General features: G+C 45.7%; 1 protein-coding gene across 8 annotated transcripts in view; it reads right to left on the bottom strand.

The window, feature by feature from the left end:
• The window catches only part of Mical (Molecule interacting with CasL), a 66427-nt gene that overhangs the window by 21421 nt on the left and 24053 nt on the right, over positions 1–20953 (bottom strand). The window lies entirely within an intron of this gene.

Raw genomic sequence — 20953 nt, 5'->3', positions numbered from 1 at the left:
ATTTAAATTGAAAATAACAATTTTTAATGGCGCCCTAGTGTCGCCACTCGAGTGCAAACGGTTAATAAAGTAATGCTAATTGTGAGCAAAGTCTATAAACTACTCAAATGCTTTTGTAACATTGTTTATTTTCTAATAAGTAATATAGTCTCGTTTCCTCGTTCTTCGTTCTAACATAACGGACGTTATATATATATATATATATATAACGTATATAATAAATGATAGATAGAACAATTTACGACGAACAATGAATTATTCGAATAAAATATTCGACCGGAAGGAATTCGGATAATTATCTTATCGTTGGATGAATATCTACTCGAAGCGATCCGAATAATACCCAATTCCGATTACGCGTATTATATCTTACGAGTCGGAAGAATAAAAATACCGGGTGTCCCAAAAATGTCTCGCAATCCGAAAGTGGCGGGTTCCTCGGGTTATTCGAAGCAACTTTTTCCTTTACAACAATTTTCTCCGAGGCATCGTTAACGAGTTATCAACGAAAAACAGTGACCAATGAGCGGAACTGGGCTTCGCGCGCTGGTTGGCTGGGCCGCCTCGCGTCAGCCGTACTCGACTCTTATTGGTCTCTGTTTTTCGTTGATAACTCGATAACGGTGCCTCGGAGAACATTTTTGTAAAGGAAGAAGTTGCTTCAAATAATCCGAGGAACCTGCCATTTCTGGATTGAGAGACATTTTTGGGACACTCTGTAGAATGGTTTTTAAGGCGACGCGAGGGAGCATGAAAGCTTGGCAATCGTAGAACTTCGGAAGACTCGATCGACCGATCGACGATGCGCGCGTTGCTCGAGGATCGATTTCGTAGAAACTCCGAAACGTGGACTTTTTCGTTGCGCGTAAAACGCGACGCCTCGATCCACGGTTAATCGCGTTTCCGGATTTCTTGAAAATCCTCAATTGCGCCACTTACGAGATACGCGCGCTCGCGCGAGCCGTTCTTTATCTGCTCGATGCGTCGCGTTGTTATTGAGCCGCGGAAGTTCGCAATATCTTCGCTCGAGCACAGGATAAGCGTTTATTTATTTATTTATTTTTGGGACACCCTGTATAATGATTTTTTGTTCCACAGTCTGTATAACGGTCGAAGTTAAAGCGGCGGGCGTCAGAAAATGGCACAGAAAACGTTTGCGGTCGAGAGAGAGACTCGTCGTTTCCATTCAAAGGATTGGTAGAAAGCGCTGCGTTGTGAGCGAAAAATTTCCAGAAAAATCTGCGCTTCGATAGTTCGCGGATTTCGATGTCGCGGGACGCAAAAGTTTCCGCGCTCTCCTCGTCGCGCGACGGTCGTTAGTTTCGCGTGTGCCGAGCATTTATCGCGGCGCGGAAAGTTATCGCTCGGCGAGCAGCGCCCGAGACCAGAAGCGAAAGAAACCGTCGTCGCCGTTGTATCGTTTTCTAAACGACGACGTTCCGCCGCCGCCGCCGCGTTCGTTCGCCGGGCAAAAAGCGTCCGACGGAAATAACACGTGGCTGCGGGGAAAATTCCAGCGTGAATCCGGTGTGCCGTGAAAAAGAAACGTTCGCGCTAAGCGCGAGAAGAAAACCGCAAACAGGTCAACCGGCGCAACGCCGGCCCGTGGAAAGATCCCTTCTGGAACGACATTGGATACGCTACGAATTCTAGCTATCGAAAGCGATTTCCACATCCTAATGCTCTCCTGACGAGCCAGTCGAGCGTTATCGATTCCCCTTGACCGGTATTTTCGGCTGAATCCAAGATACAGTAATGTCTCCCTAATTGACGCACAAGTTGTCCACAAAAATGGACAATTTAGGAAGTGGAGATACGATTATTCGAGCCTTGCGGTTTATATTTATAGTTACGAATTTTCAACAATTATAAAAACGAGACGCGAGGCTCGAATAATCGTATCCCCTCTTCCCAAATTGTCCATCTTTGTGCGCAATCTGAGCGTCAGTTAGGGAGACATTACCGTACGTATTTACGGGAACGCCGGATTTACGATCGTCCCTAGCGGAATCGCAGGATCCCGGCTCATTTTACAGATATTTATTGTTAATTGCCGGTCGGCGGCTCCATCGTATCCAGAGAAAGCTGCGAGGCGGTATTGTACGGATTTAATTGCGAAACTGCATGCTCGGTAATCGCGCCGCTTCGATAAACGAGATTCGATCTTCTTCCTCCGCTCGGATCGCTCGCCGGTAAGACGAAGGTGCCCGATAGAAGACCCCCGTTTCTTTTTCGAATCGTTTTATCTTCGATTAGAAATCCGCTTTCGTTAAGAGCGGATAGACGCGTCTAAACGCTAAAATATGTACATATTCTTTTACAATCTACCGACTTCGAATACACAGAATACGAAACCCAGTTCGACTTTCTCGCGAAATTAATTCGATTTGCCTTCTCTTTCGCGTATCGGTCATATGAAATTTGTTTCATCAACGAACGGACGAGACGACGAAAGATGCGAGTTAACCCTTAGGGCACCAAAACTATTTATTTCCAGTTTAGTATTATAGTATAGTATCATATATATATATATAGTATATTTATTTCCAGGACCAAAACTATTTCCAGTTTAGTATTATAGTATAGTATTATAGTATAGTATTGTAATATAGTATTATATAGTATATTTATTTCCAGGACCAAAACTATTTCCAGTTTACACACTGCCAAGTCCGGACTGTTTTTCAGACGAAGAGAAATATTTTACTGAAAATTTTTCTATCAAATATAGAGAAGAGATATTTATTTTTTAAAATAAAACTTCGTTGATACATTTTCATCGAAATAATCGTGCCTATTCTTCCAATGTTTGCTACCAGATTTTACGGTTTTATTAATTTCTTCCGCGTGTACGGCGGCGATGGACCGTTAAGGGTTAAATACCGAAGAGAGAACAAACTTGGTCCTAATTGTTCGCGAATTTCTTGCGAAGGCGAAGAAACTATCGAACCGACCGAAGGAGTTCGTCTCTCCGTGCGGAAACGGTACCGTGATTTTCCAGCTGGTCCCTCGGCGGTTCAAGCATCGCGCTGCTACGCGATCGTCGTCTCTCCGGGAGGCTTCGGTGCCAATGAGATTAGGAGATTATCGATACGTGGAAAATCAGAGACGATCTCCGGGCGAGAGCCACCGGAAGCGGCACGTGACGCCGCTTTGGTTCGCGAAACTGCACCGAGAGCACCGAGCACCGGGACACCTATTGATTTTTCATTAGCTAAGACAGAGCAAGCCGGCGCGCGGCGGACGGTTAGAAACGAGTCTGCAAATAACCATCTCCCTCCTCGATGAATCGACGATCCGCAGAGGGAAGAAGAACGCGCCAGCCGAGTCCCGGAGCATCCTCGAGCCACTTGAAATGTCACGAGGTACTGCCCAAGATGCCTTCTGCGTGCCTTTCGCGGTTAGGCTCGATCGAACGGATCGCGTAGATCGCGCGGACCCGGTGGCCGCGCTTCGAACGTTCAAGGAAATCCCGGATTTTATAGACGAACAGGAAATTCCCTCGAAAGCGTAATTAATTCCACTCGTTGGCGCTAGCGCTACCAAAACAGTCGAAGCGACTAATTTCTGATTCATGCTTGCACGGTTACCGATGCTACGGAAACGTTTCTTCGAGGAATTGCATGACGAACTACTTAATCAGAGCATATAGGGTGTCCCAAAAATGTCTCGCAATCCGGAAATGGCGGGTTCCTCGGATCATTTGAAGCAACTTCTTCCTTTACAAAAATGTTCTCCGAGGCACCGTTGACGAGTTATCAACGAAAAACAGTGACCAATAAGAATCGAGTACGGCTGACGCGAGGCGGTCCAGCCAAGCAGCGCGCGAAGCCCAGTTCCGCTCATTGGCTCGGACGCCTCGCGCCAGCCGAGCTCGTCTCTCATTGGTCACTGTTTTTCGTTAATAGCTCGTTAACGGCGCCTCGGAGAACATTTTTGTAAAGGAAAAAGTTGCTTCAAATGACCCGAGAAACCTGCCATTTTCGGATTGCGAGACATTTTTGGAACACTCTGTACTTCGAAAATTGCACCTCGACCAACTTTTTGGGGAAAGATACTACCGTGCGACGTCACGTCCGCCCCCTAGCTAGGCAATTTCCGGTATCGAACGAACGATTCCGGAGGATGGCGCGAGGTCGGACGGACGTCTGCCGCGATTGCCCTAATTCGTCCTGAACCCTTTCGGTACGAGCGCGTTGTCCGCCGTTACACTCCCATTGTACGGGGTGCCGCGCCGAAAATGCGCGCATAACGCAGGGTCAGTCCATTTTTGTACGAAGATTTTCTTAAGCGTTAAGCAATGACTGTGCTTAATCCGTTTCTAAATCTTTCTTTAAATGTTTCCTGCAAACATTCTGTAAAGGGCCTACAGAACTATGGCTTACATGGATGCCAAATGTATTCGGCACTCGTCCATATTGGTCGTCGGATGGATGCCGGATATATCCGGCGCTCGTACCGAAAGGGTTAATTTACACGAAGACTTTCTTGGGTTTCTTTTTTTAACGCTAGACCGATGACCTATAGGCTCGCTCGGTCCGAACGCGCATTTTTCCCGTTGTGCAACGTAAAAATAAACGTGCGATAATTATACTACGGTGAATATTTCCATCGCGTCGGCGAAGGTAAAATAAAAGGAAAGGTTGACGACTACGGCGAGCTTGTCAGCCGCTTTGATCTCCGAAGGACGTCCATCGGAGAAAGTTTCCCGCGGACTCTTCCGTTTTTCCCGGGGTAATGCGTCGGCCGCGCGATGAAAGCATCCGCAGGAGAGTTATCAGGTCGTAAGTTCAAAGAACCGTGCGCGCAAGTGCATCGTGTGTCGGGCATCGACGTATTCGTGACACGATATTGCTCTCGCTCGCGGAGTGCAGGACGTGCCCGTGCATAACAAAGTCATTGCGCGCCACGGGGAGAAATTACCATTCGTTGTCGGAGAAAAGTTGTGCCCGGTGGCACCGAAAAAAGTTGCCTCGAACGGCTCCGACGATTTTTCTTTCAAAGTAGAGACGGTACACGCAGATGTACCGAATCGAATCGAATCGTCGCACGGTGAAACATGTACAGTAATGTCTCCCTAATTGACGCTCGGATTGTCCACGAAAATGGACAATTTGGGAAGAGGAGATACGATTGTTCGAGCCTTGCAGCGCGTTTTTATAGTTATTGACAATTCGTAACTATGAAAACGAACCGCGAGGCTCGAATAATCGTATCTCTTCTTCCCGAATTATCCATTTTAATGGACAATCTGAGCGTCAGTAAGGGAGACATTACTGTACGCGGAACAACGTATAGTCCTCGCGCGACAAGAAAGCGCCTTTGCGCTTATATTCCCCCCCACCACCACACCCTTATTAGCTGCCCCACTGCCGCGGCACTCGATCGCTATTGGCCGAGAACGGCGGCAAAGATCGTCGTCGGTCAATTCATATTATTCGGGACGCGCGAAGAGATTCGATTATTTCATAATTTTTACAGTAATGTCTCTCTAATTGTCGCCCAGATTGCGCATAAAAATGGACAATTTGGGAAGAGGAGATACGATTATTCGAGTCTTGCGACTCGTTTTTATAATCGTTGACAATTGGAAACAATAAAAACGAGTCGCAAGGCTCCCAAATTGTCCATTTTTGTGGACAAATAAAGCAGCGAGAAGCTACCACAGCCGATGGACGTCCTTCGGAGATCAAAGTGGCTGGCAAAGCTCGCCGTAACCGTCAACCTTTCCTTTTTTTTTTACCTTCGCCGACGCGATGGAAATATTCACCATAGTATAATTACCGCACGTTTATTTTTACCTCGATTTTTCTCGGCGAGACACGACAAACGGTTTCACAGAGGTGAACAAACGTTCGCCGTTCACCGAACCCACGACGTGCGGGTGATAACATCGAGATTTTAGTTACACGCATTGACACGGATACCGATAGTTGCGTGTGCAACGGGTACCCTACAATAAAATCGCGATCGAGGTACTTATGTGGGTCGCCGGCATAAAGCGGAACGCGTTAATAGGATGGTGCGTCGAATGCGTGTACAAATTCGAACCGTGCCGCGATACGCGAATTGCACTAACTAGCAAAAACAGCGTAACTCCGCGACCAGAGACGTTTTGTCGCGTGTCATTTCCTAATTCGTTTGGGAGGCCTGGCAAGCCATTGGGCGAACCTTTCGGCTAGGTTAAAAAAGGTGACGCAACAACAATTAACGCGCCGATATCTCAGCCGTTGGCTCTTGTATCGTTTTTGCATTGCGTCGCGTTTCGCTAAATGATCTGTGACGTCGACGAAACGAGGCCTTCCACGATCGCGCACGCTTGCGAACTTCGAATTCGAAGTGGCGTGCATTGGTTGCAGACGTCACGGTTGTCGCGTAACTCTTCGTTGATGATATTAGGTTGACAACTAAGTAATTGCCGATTTCAGTTATAGATGTCTCTCACGCCCATTTTTATGATATCCGTAAATGTTATATTATAAAATTATTATTATTATTATTTATTATATTTATTATTATATATTATTATTATTATTATATATATTATATTATTATATTATATATATTATTTATTATTATTTACATTTTTTATTATCCGTGAATGTTAGCAACTGGACAAATTGAATGCAGCGGTCAAGGAAAAGCGAGCAGAATTGGTCGATCGTAAAGCTGTCATTTTCCAGCAGGACAATGCTAGGCCGCACGCGTCTTTGTCCACTCGGCAAAAATTGATGGATATTGGTTGGGAATCGATGTTACACCCACCATATAGCCCTGATCTCGCGCCATCGGATTACCACTTATTTCGATCACTGGACAACTCCCTTCGTGGTAAAACTTTTAATGACGATGACGCTGTAAAATCTCACTTAACTCAGTTTTTGGCCGGAAAGGATCAGACTTTCTACGAGCGTGGAATTTTCAAGTTGTCGGAGAGATGGCGAAAGGTCATCGAACAAAATGGAAAATACATTACAGAATAAACTTCGTTCCAAGTAAAAAAATTTTTTATTTCATTGAACGAATCGGCAATTACTTAGTTGCCAACCCAATAATACAGTAATGTCTCCCACACTGACACGCTCGGATTATGCACAAAAATGAACAGTTTGGGAAGAGGAGATACGATTATTCGAGCCTCGCGACTCGTCTTTACAGTCGTTGACAATCGATAGCCATAAAAAACGAGCCACAAGGCTCGAACAATCGTATCTTTTCTTCCAAAATCGCCCACTATTCGTGGACAATCCGAGCGTCAATTCGAGAGACATTACTGTACGTACATCGAACGGTTTCGACGCGGCACTTTTCGACTCCACGGGGCAACGGCGTTTCGTCTCCGGCCGCGCAAACGAACGGGGGCCGATGTTAATCTCCTTAAATTGCGTTCAACGGGATAATCTTGATCGGTGGAACTCAGCCGCTCGATGCGAATCGAGATACGACAGGGTTTCACGCCGCGCCGGCGGCAGCGTAGGAATAGTTTCTCGTTGTGCGGTCACGATCAGCTGTTCCGGCCATTATCGCAAATTGTCAGGGCAAACGAGCGCCATCCGACGTCCACGTTATACCTACGCGAACGCTTTTACGCCCCCCAGCACTTTTCTCCTTCGCGCGCGTTCTTTTCTTTTCTCGGCTCGCCGAGCGCCGCGTCTTCGTCTTCGTCTTCGAACGATTTCTTCGGACTTTCCGGCGAACACGGACCCGCGAGAAGAACGTTCCGCGGACTTTTGCCGGTTCATCGAAAGCCTATCCGAGGCCCGTCGAAATTTACCGTTCGGTTCGTGTCACCTGCGACGCTCGTTCGGCAAGGCGAGCGACCCGAATGTTAAACGGCGAACGTAGGTCGAAGAACGAGCGCAACCGGGCAAGCAGTTCACTGGGTTATCTATTAGAAGTCTCGGGACGCTATTGAGCAACGCGCGATACCGCTGTACCAAGGTGTCATGCTACATTTTGGAACCACTTGGAACCGAGCCACCGTCTCGCTCCCTCGTTCTTCGTTCAATCATAACGGACGTTATTCGAATAAATGATAGATATAATAATTTACGACGATAATAATAATAAACAATATATATAATAAATGATAATGATTATAATAATTATAATAAATGATAGATGGGATAATTTAGGACGAACAATGAATTATTCGAATAAAATATTCGACCGCAAGGAATTCGGATAATTATATTATCGTTGGATGAATATCTACTCGAAGCGATCCGAATAATACCCAATTCCGATTACGCGTATTATATCTTACGAGTCGGAAGAATAAAAATACCGGGTGTCCCAAAAATGTCTCGCAATCCGAAAGTGGCGGGTTCCCCGGGTTATTCGAAGCAACTTTTTTCTTTGCAACAATTTTCTCCGAGGCACCGTTAACGAGTTATCAACGAAAAACAGTGACCAATGAGAGGCGAGCTCGGCTGGCACGAGGCGACCGAGCCAATGAGCGGAACTGGGCTTCGCGCGCTGGTTGGCTGGGCCGCCTCGCGTCAGCCGTACTCGATTCTTATTGGTCACTGCTTTTCGTTGCGCGTAAAACGCGGCGCCTCGATCCACGGTTAATCGCGTTTCCGGATTTCTTGAAAATCGTCAATTGCGCCACTTACGAGATACGCGCGCTCGCGCGAGCCGTTCTTTATCTGCCCGATGCGTCGCGTTGTTATTGAACCGCGGAAGTTCGCAATATCTTCGCTCGAGCACAGGATAAGCGTTTATTTATCATGTCGTATACGACGATACCGCGAGCGCGTGCGCCGTCGAATCCGGGTCTCTTTGTGGTCGCGAGCCACGCTGTAGAATCACGGAACGCGTTAAATCGAACCGCGTCGCGGAATCGCGTATTCATTGTCCGTGATTCGTGACCTGTTATGTTCGCCGTTACGTGTTCATGGACTTTTTCGCGTTCCGTATATTTAGGTGCAGTCCGCGCGAAGGATTCTAGGTCGGAGAAAAACCGGCAGCGGTCGGCGGCGAGAGCGCGGTCAGCTGAAAATGGTTATCGATGTTTAGACGTCGTACGCCGGCTCCGGCTTTGCTCGGAACCCGTACAGTAATGTCTCCCTAATTGACGCCCGGATTGTCCATAAAAATGGACAATTTGTGAAGAGGAGCCTTGCGAATTCGATCCTTGCAACTCGTTTTTATAGTTACCGATTTCCAACAGTTATAAAAACTAGCCGCAAGGCTCGAACAATCGTATCTCCTCTTCCCAAATTGTCCATTTTCGCCGGTTACAAAGGCGAAACGTCTTGTACAGGGTGTGTTAGATGTACGTTTTCTACTTTTAAACGCGCTAGATATTCGAAGAAAAGCGATCGGGACCGGGTCGGAACTCGAGTCGAGTCCCGTCGAAACGAAAGCAAAGAGAAAATATGAAAGAAGGTCGACGAGGTGTGTCTCTTTGTCGCCCGCGGAGCGAACAATGCCCGAACGAAAGTAACGTCTGCGATCCATGGGGACGTGAAAACGGCGAACGAGACCGGAGAGTCTTTGATCGCAAGGTGGGGCGACCCGTTCCATCGATTCGCATTACAGTGATGTCTCTCTAATTGACGCTCGGATGGTCTACAAAAATGGACAATTCTAGAAGAGGAGATACGATTGTTCGAGCCTTGTTGCTCGTTTTTTATGGCTATCGATTGTCAACGACTATAAAAACGAGCCGCGAGGCTCGAACAATCGTATCTCCTCTTCCCAAATTGTCCATTCTCGTGCACAATCCGAGCGTCAATTAGGGAGACATTACCGTATCTCCTTCGACCGTGATGTTACAAAAAAACATCGTGTATGGGAATTCGAGTGGTATCGGGAGACGAATACGATGATAATAAAGTAGCTCTTTTTCGAGCCATTTTTTCGAAGTTTTCGAGGTCGCGTCTACGTTGCTTCGCTCACGAGCGTATATTTTTTGTCTTGCATCGTGCGTGCGGCTAACGTTGAAATGCATATGTATATGTATTTGGACGCATATAACGACTCGTTTTTGAAACGACCTTCGACTCCAAACATTTGGCAACAAAGGTCGTTCGAAGGTCGATTCGTTGCACATGCCCGAATGTATTTTAACGTCGGACACGCGCGATGCGATAAAAGAATGCGCTCTCGTGCCGAATCAACGTCGACGACCTCGAAAATTCCGAAAAAATGACCTCAACGAAAATAGGTTTTCGTATTCGTCTTTCTAATAATCGTCTTTCTAATCATCGACGAGAGGGGATTTAGACACGTTTTTCTCGAAAGCTGATTTTTCTAAACGGTTCACACTCGCGTATGTACATATATGGATTCTCCATTAGCCGGATTCTACGAATAGAGCGTGTAAAATGTAGATTTGCTTCTTTTATCCGCGCAAGATATTCGTTAACGTCCTCCGAATTCTGGCGGAGGCGAAATTTATGAAATAAGGTCAAACCGGCCGAAAGCGGTTGCTATCGATCCGAACGAGTGCAAGTTGTTATCCGGCGACCGAGTCAATTTTCGGACTCGTCCTCGAAAAACGAACGATTCGACCAGAAAAATGCGACCGAATCGTCGCATTCCGACGACGTTGGGAACTGCTCTCCGGAGGTTTAAGAGGCTGCCACGATCGTCGACTCTACGACCGTGCGTCCCTCGAGCCTCGCGCGCAGAGTTGGTCGATCATGGAAAAGAATGGTAGCCATCTCGGCCGATGGAGAACAACAAACGGCGAGCACTCGTTTCGGAGAGTGACCGAAAAAGAGAAGATGAGTGTTCCTCTATAAATACGATGCTCGAGGTGGTCGAGCGAGAGACGCGATCTCGTGGAACTAGAGCGACCCGAAACGACGCGACGCGACACGACGCGACCAGCAATTTTGCAGGCGTCGCGCGTCGTGGGCGTCGACGAAGAACGGAAGAAGCTGCCAGTGTCCCCCAAGCTGGACATGTACGCGATTTCTTTCGGACGTTGCCTTTCCGATCGATCTTCTCCGATTCGGGACTACCGCGAATTGGAAAAACAAGAAAAACGACCGAGGTACAGCAATGTCTCTCTAATTGACCCTCGGATTGTCCACAAAAATAGACAATTTAGGGAAAGCAGATACGATTAACCGAGAGTCGCGGCTCGTTTTTATAGTTACCGATTGTCGACGACTATAAAAACGAGTCGCGAGGCTCGAATAATCGTATCTCCTCTTTCCAAATTATCCAATTTAGTGGACCATCTGAGCGTCAGTAAGGGAGACATTACTGTACATATTCCGACAATAGAAGCTCGTTGACTTGAACTGGTTAAGTGCCGAAAATCGCCCTAAAAATTCGTATAAAATCAAAACAATTTAATCGATGAAACTGAAACTAGAAAGTTGAAATTAATCGCACTTTGAAAACCGATTAAAAAGTTACGAATGGATGTACAAATATCTTTGCTTCGCGCCTTTCGGCCTAAAAATAGGCTTTCTTAGTTTCTGCTCTGTTATATGCATCTCTCGTCTTCCGTTTCGACTTACTTTACGCTAGTATCGTATACCAAAACCTTGACATAACTTTGTACAGTAATGTCTCCCTAATTGTGCACTATAATAGACAATTTGGGAAGAGAAGACGCGATTATTCGAGCCTCGCGGCCCGTTTTTTATAATTACCGATTGTCAATAACTATAAAAACGAGCTGCAAGACTCGAACAATCGTATCTCCGCTTCCCAAATTGTCCATCTTTGTGGACAATCTGAGCGTCAATTAGGGAGACATTACTGTACCATGAAATAGACTAACGATAAAACAGGACGGCATAAATTTAACTTAACAATCGATAACTAATACATATTTCTCTTTGCTTCTATATTCTCCTTACTTGAAATGGCTCTTTGTATTTGCTTATCCGTTCTTCCTTTTTTCCGAGCCGACTGGTCGCGCGTTAATCGTCGGCCGTAAGAAACCGAAGGCGAACGTTAAAAAACGCAGTTCACCGTATTATAATGTAATTAACTGTTTCTCGAGCGACATCGATCATTATCCGGGTTACAATTACGGGAAAATCGATTTTTGATTGCTGTCAGGTGGGTTTCTCGGCCCACTGTGCCGCCGTACGAGCGTCTCGCGCGCGTTATTGCTCGAGAGGAGCCGCGCGGCAATAAGAGAATCGGCGAAAGAGAAAGATCGTCACAGGTGTACGCGGCGAAATTCGTTGATTCCGCTTTGATGTTCGCCGACGAAGGCGACGATAGCCGGACCCCGTCCCCTCGGTGTCGTTCTTTCAACTCGCTCGTCTCGCTCGTCGCCAAGGGACATAAATTTACGGCAATTAGCGGTATCAAGTCCGATAGACGAGCAGCAGACGAGCGAACAGGTTGTGGACCTCGCCGCGTTATTGCCGGCCGTGCAACGACACCCGCGGCCGTTCGTTCGCTCTCTCGCATTCTGCACAATAATATGCACATCGCCGGTCAAGCACGTGGGCCGTCGTCGTTCGATGAACGACACCACGGGCACCACACGCTCGCTATTTTCGTTCGCATCGATTTTATTGGACGAACGTGGACGCGTGTCTCCGGTACGCGGTGCCCGCGATATACACACGTTTCATCGTCTATTATCGTCGCTTCCGTCTTCGGACGAGTTCCATTCGGATTGCGAAACAGATTTAATTCCGGAATCGGTGTCCGCCGACGGAATACTAATTATACGCGGATGAATATTAACTTGTTGGATCGCTCGACGGGCGTGGGACGCTCGTTGCGAAACCAGCGCCGCGCCGCGCAGCGTTCGATTCGTAGGAGAAAAGCCAAAAATTTCAAGCGCGAGTATCTAAAATCTTGTATCGCGAAATATGTATCGAAGGCGGAACGTAGTTTTTTAAACTGCCCACAGTTTTCGCTCGGTATACATACTTGTAGTCACACGTATACTTTCGGAGAGCAATGAAAGAATCTTTTTTAGCGATTCTTTTGCTACAATTTGTCGTCGTACGATCAACGGGTAACACTTCTTTGAACGATCAACAAATTCCTTACACTATAGGACCGAATACAGTAATGTCTCCCTAACCGACGCTCAGATTGTCCACTAAAATGGATAATTATTTATAGTTATTATAGTTATTATTAGTTATTATTATATATATTATATTATTATTTATTTATTATTATATATTATTATATATTTATTATTATTATAGTTATTATATAATATATTATATATATTATATTTATTGTTACCAATTGCGAATAAATATAAAAACGAGCCAAAGTGCTTGAATAATCGTATCGCCTCTTCCCAATTCGTCCATTTTTGTGCAGAATCCGAGCGTCAATTAGGGAGACATTTCGATACCGCGCGGCGGCGCGTTAACGAACGCCGTACGAGCATCGAGAAAACCAAAGTCGAAGAATCTTCATACTTTGATCGAAGTACGAAGATCGAACCGAGTTCGAAGACCGGTTAAATTTTCCAACTTTCGCGTCGCAGGAAAAACGCAGTCTAATTGCACGCGGTTCCCTCGAAGGGTAAATAAATTTCTATAAGTTGAGCAGCGTGGGGTCTCGTTAAAAAATCGAGAGTAACACTCGAGAACGTCCTCTTGGCAAATCTCATTATCCGGGGCGTGAAATTAACGAACTCGATGGTCGACTCCCGGCTCCGGGCGACGAATGAACGAGAATACCTCCGCGGTAGAAAGTGAGCACGAAAGAAATCGTCGGCGTCGCAATTAGCGGGGCTTCTTAAATTCCCCCGACAATTAGCGCATTCGTCAACGACGACGCCGGACGATCTTCGGACCGAATGAACGGATAGAGAAAGAGAGAGAAAGACAGACAGAGAGAGAATGAAAGAGCTGCTCGCGCGGGTCTTCCAACTGGTACTTCGTAATTTTTCTGTAACTTCGATGCTCTTCGAGTTTCGAGGATCGTTAAGATGTTAAATCGACTCCGAAAGTTCCCACAAAATATAAATGGTTCGATCGATGATACTGAAATAACTGAAATAACCGTTGACCACTTGACCACTGACCACCTTTTTTATTCGACAAAAAAAAACAAAATCGTAGCCATTTTTAACGTAACTGTATATTACTTATGTGCAAATCGATTCAACTTTGTATTCCCTTTAACAAATTATTAACGTACTTAGGTCGAAAATTAATTAGTTTAGAAGTTACGATTATTGCAACGATTAAAATAAATAATCGCTGTTTTCTTTTTTCGTAATCCGAAATAGCGCTTAAAAATAAATCGAAGCCACGGTAATCGGCTACCCCACGGTATCTGGAGCTCCGCTGCTCGCTACCCCGCGTCTCGGCTAGGCGATTCGAGCGGAGGAAGGTCTGCGCGCGCAGACGGAAGGAAGAAAGTGCAGATGCGAGAAACACCGTTACACTTTTGCGGAACACTTCTGGCAGAAAATCGGAATTGCATTAGCTGCGATGGTTGTGCGCGTCGCGTCGCGGTAATTAGCGTGCAATTAGAGAACACGGTTCTCCGGTAGCGCGGATCGTCGTCGTCGTCTAAGCGAATCGCGCGGCGCGCCAACGTTTCGGTTCGATAAGAAAGTACAATTAATTGGGAACAGAAGTCACGGACGACCGAAATACCATTGTCTGGAAAACGAACCGGGTTGCGAAACGCGTTTGGAAGCGGGTACGAGATAGGTCTCCGCAATTATCGGAACGAGTATCGATCGTTGGAAATAGATTCCGTAGTCTTTGTAACCGAATAGCTGCTCGCTGCTCGCTGCCCACGCGCATCCGTACGCAATAGCTATCCGATGTCTTGTAAAACGATTCTATGCGTAATCTGTTCCACATATCCGCCGGTACCACGGCGTAATTCTAGAAACTGGACTTCGCTCGTTCCTTCGGCGAAACATCGTACGGCGATTCCCGAAGAGAACGTCGGCGTCGAAGCTGCGCCGATCCGCGATGCCGATTCGGTAGACGGTAGCTGCCACGAAGACGGCGTTCTATTTGCCGTCGAGGAATTCTCGCACGAATTCGAAGAGCTTGGACGTTGCACAACGGGAAAAAGCGCGTTCGGACGAGCGAGCCTATAGGTCACCGACGTCGAGCGTTAAAAAAAGAAACCCAAGAAAGTCTCTTCGTGTAAATTAAGGACGAACTAGGGCAATCGCGGCAGACGCCCGTCCGACCTCGAGCCGTCCTCCGTGGAATCGTTCGTTCGATACCGGAAATCGCCTGGCTAGGGGGCGGATGTGACGTCGCACGGTAGTATCTTTCATCAAAAATTTTCGAAGTATGTAGCAGCGAAAAGCTACTACAGCTGTGTATGCAGTAATGTCTCCCTTACCGACGCTCAGATTGTCCACTAAATTGGATAATTTGGGAAGAGGAGATACGATTATTCGAGCCTTGCGACTCTTCTTTATAATTGTGGACAATTCATAACCATAAAAAACGAGCCACAAGGCTCGAATAATGGTATCTCCTCTTCCCAAATTGTCCATTTTCGTGCGCAATCTGGGCGTCAATTATTATAATCGTTGATAATCTGCCGCCTATAAAAACGAGCCGCAACACTCGATCAATCGTATCTCGTCTTCCCAAATTGTCCACTTTCGTGCGCAATCTGGGCGCCAATTAGAGAGACATTACTGTACCGTATCGGCCGAAACGATTACAAACGTACCAATGCTCGAATCGTAGGCTACGTCGCGAGTTTTATCCGTTATCCAAGCTATCTATTATTATTATCAGATCGGTAAAAATAAACGTATGAAATCTATCGATCGCACGATTTCACCTCCCGTCGATGATAAACGCGGTCGATTCTGCAAATCCAAACTCGCCGGCTCGCGTCATTGTTCTCTTCCACCTGATCCGTTTCGGACGGCGGTTGCTCGAACGGTTGCGGATGTTTTCTCGTGGAAAGTCTTCGACGAAGTGGTACGCGAGCTCCGATAAAAAGAATCGGAGATGGCGGGACTTCCTTATCGGGTGGTATACGCTGTTGGCGCAAACAGAACCGGCGAAGGGCTAATTCAAAGTCGACGATAAGAGCCGGGACTCGGGCGCGGTGCGCTGGACAGAGACGGATAACCGCTTAGCGCCGATAACGCTTATCGGGCCGGTGTTTTCTATCTCATTTTCTAACGAGCGACAGGTTCACTGCCAGGCGGATACTCGACTCGATGATTCACGTCGACGTTTGTTTTATAATCCTTCCTGATCGTATACCATTTTTTCGAGTGCGAGCCTGTGTACTTATTTGGTAACGAGATAACCGACCGACTATCTGCGTCGATGATAGCGATAAGGAACGCGGGAAATTAATGTCCACGGGATCTGCGTCTCGAGATAACAAACGGTAGTGGCATAAACGTGTCTATATGTACATATAAGGCGTTGAAAGAAAAGCATTCAATATTTATACGATATATGGGATTTGCTGTACTTTTCTTTTTTGGACGCCCTGTATACGGCTCGATGTTCCTACTCGTCCTAAACTCGGGTCGATGCTTTTCGAATCGCCGATCTTTGGCGACAAGAGAGAGCAAGAAATCGTTCGCATCGGAGTACAGTAATGTCTCTCCAATTGACGCTCGGATTGTCCACAAAAATGGACAATTCGGGAAGAGGAGGTACGATTGTTCGAGCCTTGCGGCTCGTTTTTATAGTTACCAATTGCGAATAAATATAAAAACGAGCCAAAATGCTCGAATAATCGTATCGCCTCTTCCAAGATTGTCCATTTTTGTGCGCAATCTGAGCGCGAATTAGAGAGAATTTACCGCACAATCTGAGCGCGAATTAGGGAGAATTTACTGTACGAAGTTATCGCTTGTGACGAACTTACAGGTACCACTGTAATATACCATTAGTATTCGAGGCTAGTACAGTAATGTCCCCCTTACTGACGCTCAGATTGTCCACGAAAATGGACAATGCGGGAAGAGGAGACACGATTATTCGAGCCTTGTAGCTCGTTCTTTATAATTGTTGATAATTCGTAACTATAAAAATGAATCGCGGAGCTCGAATAATCGTGTCTACTCTTCCCAAATTGTCCATTTTTCTGGACAATCTGAGCGTCAGTTAGGGAGACATTACTGCACATACTACGAGAAGCCGGTGGATAACTTCTGGATCGTAGGAGTTGAAACAGTCGGCTATGGGTCGCAGGAAAAGATATCGATGGTTCAGAAGTCGTGAAAGTCGATGCAAACGTCTCGCCCGTTTAATTATGTAACGCGGGAAGCGTTGGTATCGGATGCATCGACGGTTCAAATTAGAATATTAAATTATAATTATTTTATATTTTTATATATTATATATTATATTATATATTTTTATTTTATAATTATTTTAATTATAATATATATTTAATATAAGATTAAAACCGACATAGCTTACCGCAGAAAACTTTGTGTACCTTGAGATGTCGAAGAGTGCGTATAAAAAACGACGAAGAAAAGTTTCATCGATGCTTTACGCGATCAAAAAATTGCCGACAATCGGCAACTTAATAAATTATTTTTAACGGTTCGCGCGTGTCTACCGAAACTCGAGAAGACAGTTCGACGTTCACGCTGTAACAAACTGTGCGCGCTAAACGTATTGTTAAACCGCAACGAAGAGATGCCAAGTTCACGATCGACATTGGCATCTCTTATTGCTACACGCATAGAGGAGCACGAAGAGGCAGTCCTCCGGTGCGCGCGTACCCGACAATTCTCTGACCCTCCGACGACGACGACGACGACGACGACGACGAAGGGTCGCCGATTAATCAAGTAATTAATTAATATCGGTGCTTCCGCAAAGAAAATGAACGATCGGACGATCAAGTTCAAGGTACAGTAATGTCTCCCTTATTGACGCTTAGAGAAAATATAACATGGTAGAACGTACATCGTTCGACGTTACGTTTACGGAGCTCTTGTTTAAAGTTTTAGAAAATGTGTAGAATGTTGTGTTCTAACGTCTTGGTTACAATGTATGTACTTAGCTGTTCCCTTTTACGTATTTTAATTTTATTATATGTATAGTATAATGTATAAGAAACCGTGTTATATGTATAAAAACGATAGCCGAAAGATTATTATCGCTTTATAGAAATTCGTAATTGACGAGCTTGGAATCCTCAGCTTGGAATTCTGAACTTGGAATCCTGAGCTTGGAATCCTGAGCTTGGAATCCTCAGTTTGGAATTCTGAGCTTGGAATCCTCAGCTTGGAAACAAAAATGTACAATTTGGGAAGCGGAGATACAATTATTCGAGCCTTCCAGCTCGTTTTTATAGTTCTCGACAATTCGTGACTACGAAAATGAATAGCAAGGCTCGAACAATCGTATCTCCGCTTCCAAAATTATCCATTTTTCTGTACAATCTGAGCGTCGATTAGAGAGACATTACTATATTGCACTCGAGCGTTTAGACTGTACTTAGACTTCCTTCCATATCGGTGCGTACACGGTGCACAATACACTTTGCATAAGTAACAAGTTTCAATTAACCATTGAACCCGGGGGCGTCGTTCGTTATCCCCCTCTATCATAGCGGCGATCATAATCCCCGGCGGAGCACGGTTTAGTCGAACGGTTTAACATATAAAGGACACCATGGCGAGAGACGATCTCACGGTTTTATGCGAACGAGCGAAGGCTGTCTCGTCCGAGGCTCGAGACCCGGGACCCAGGACACGTCCGAGAAGCTGCGATCGACGCGACGCGCCGGTAATTGCGGATAATTGCCACGGTGGAAATTTCACGCGATCGTCCGAATGGGATACGCGTCCTAACGATGCTATCGTAATTGGGACGCCTCGCAATAATGCAAAACATCGTGTTAAATTACGGGTGAGGAGCTCGAGGACGCGGGAAACCGAATCGTTTAGCATACAATGAGACGCCGAGCGAAGGAAAAATTATTCGCCGATGGCGGACACCGGAATAATTAGACGAAATCTCGTTTTCGTTCGACCGCGTCGCGTCTTCGGCTACCAAGTACAGTAATGTCTCCCTAGTTGACGCTCAGATTGTCCACGAAAATGGGCAATTTGGGAAGAGGAGATACGATTATTCGAGCCTTGCGGCTCATTTTTATAATTGTGGACAATTTATAACTATAATATAATTATTTGTAACTATAATTTGGGAAGAGAAACCTTGTGAATTAGAGTCTCGCGACTCATTTTTATGGTTACTGATTTTCAACAATTATAAAAACGAGCCACAAGGCTCGAACAATCGTATCTCCTCTCCCCAAATTGTCCATTTTTGTGCACAATCTCAGCGTCAATTAGGGAGACATTACTGTATTTCTGGACGTGTTTCCATTCAACCCTTGCTATTCTAAAGTGGCGGGTTCTTCAGATTATTTGAAGCAACTTCTTCCTTTACAAAAATTTTCTCCGAGGCACCGTTAACGAGTTATTAACGAAAGACAGTGGACCAATAAGAATCGAGTACGGCTGACGCGAGGCGGCCCAGTTCCGCTCCACTGGCTCGGTCGTCTCGCGTCAGCCGAGCTCCCCTCTTATTGGTCAGTGTTTTTCGTTAATAACTCGTTAACGGTGCCTCGAAGAACATTTTTGTAAAGGAAAAAGTTGCTTCAAATGACCTGACAAACCCGCTACTTTCAGATTGCGAGACATTTTTGGAACACCCTGTATATACGTGCAACAATCCCGCATTTGATAAATAAACCATCTGGTTTGAAGCATTAATAAATAAAATAAATAACCTTGGAAAACAACGATACGACGAATATCCAGCAATCGTGTTGTTCACATTTTTCAACTCGTTTCGTTGAACGGACTACGGAGCGGAAATATTGTCGGAAACGTTGGTACGCTGCAGCCGCTTAAATAAATTCGGCGAAGCTGTTCGTACATCCTACGCGAAAGCAACAGCGATTTTCGAGCGCAAAGATATCCCCGGGTTCTAAGACCGTACGCGTGTACAACGCGATCTCTGCTGCTGACGTCAATCCTTTCCCAGGACAAAGCTCCTGCCGCCGCGCCACGCCACGCCACGCCACACCATACCACGCCATAACGAGGGGTGCGTTCATACATATATGCTGGAACACAGTCGGGGGCTGTTCGACGGCGCCGAGCGTCGAGACGCTTCTCAAACTCTCCCAACAAAACGTTCGTCTGTCCGTCGGCTCCCATAATACTACCAACCTCTCCCTATCCTCCGACGTCCTATTGCTTTTCCTCTCGTTTCGATCCTCCTTTTTTCCTTCGCCCAACCCCTCGCCTAGCCAACGTTTCTTCGCGACCGCGTTCCTTCTCCGGGATTGCATTGTCGTGAACATTTCATCGCGAACGTTTCTGAACGCGGGACACCGTGCGGGGTGTCTTTCTGCACGGACGAAGTACACCGAGCATGGAAATATTTTGAAAGAAAAACCTAGCAACGCACAGTGGGCTGAGAATTCGTGTTTTAGTAGCAATAATCATTTCAGCGTTACTTCACGGCAGTTGTCGAGTACACGCGATTTCGGGGAAAAATTACTTTCTTGGCGCAGCTGTCGAAGAGATAAAGACGTCGTATACAGACCCGGGCAAATTTTATTCGACATATGAGCCGTTTATTTTGAAAATGGCATAAGTCACTTTGTTTTTAAGTCGATATATTTAAGGGTTTGCGTTTTAACACGTTTAAAAATATGGATGCTAACTTTCGAGAAGATTTACTAGTATTTGTTATCTCAGGATACTGATATTTTTCTCGGTATAAATAATTTCGTATAAACATTAAAAAATCACCACTTTTCATTACGGTAAAGTGACTTATGCCACTTTCGAAATAAATGGCTCATATGATAAAAATAAAAATCGTCTGCATTAATTGTGAGACACAGGGGCTAGAGATAGACATCTGTTTCTTTTCCTATTAACCCTTAGGGGACCAAAACTATTTCCTGTTTACACACTGCCAAGTCCAGACTGTTTTTCAGACGAAGAGTAACTTTTTACTGAAAATTTTTCTATCAAATATAGAGAAGAGATATTCTT

Source organism: Megalopta genalis, chromosome 7 (assembly GCF_051020955.1).
Source record: "Megalopta genalis isolate 19385.01 chromosome 7, iyMegGena1_principal, whole genome shotgun sequence".
Taxonomy (NCBI): Eukaryota; Metazoa; Arthropoda; class Insecta; order Hymenoptera; family Halictidae; genus Megalopta; species Megalopta genalis.
Note: the sequence above shows the minus strand (reverse complement) of the source record. Positions and strands in the feature narration are given on the sequence as shown.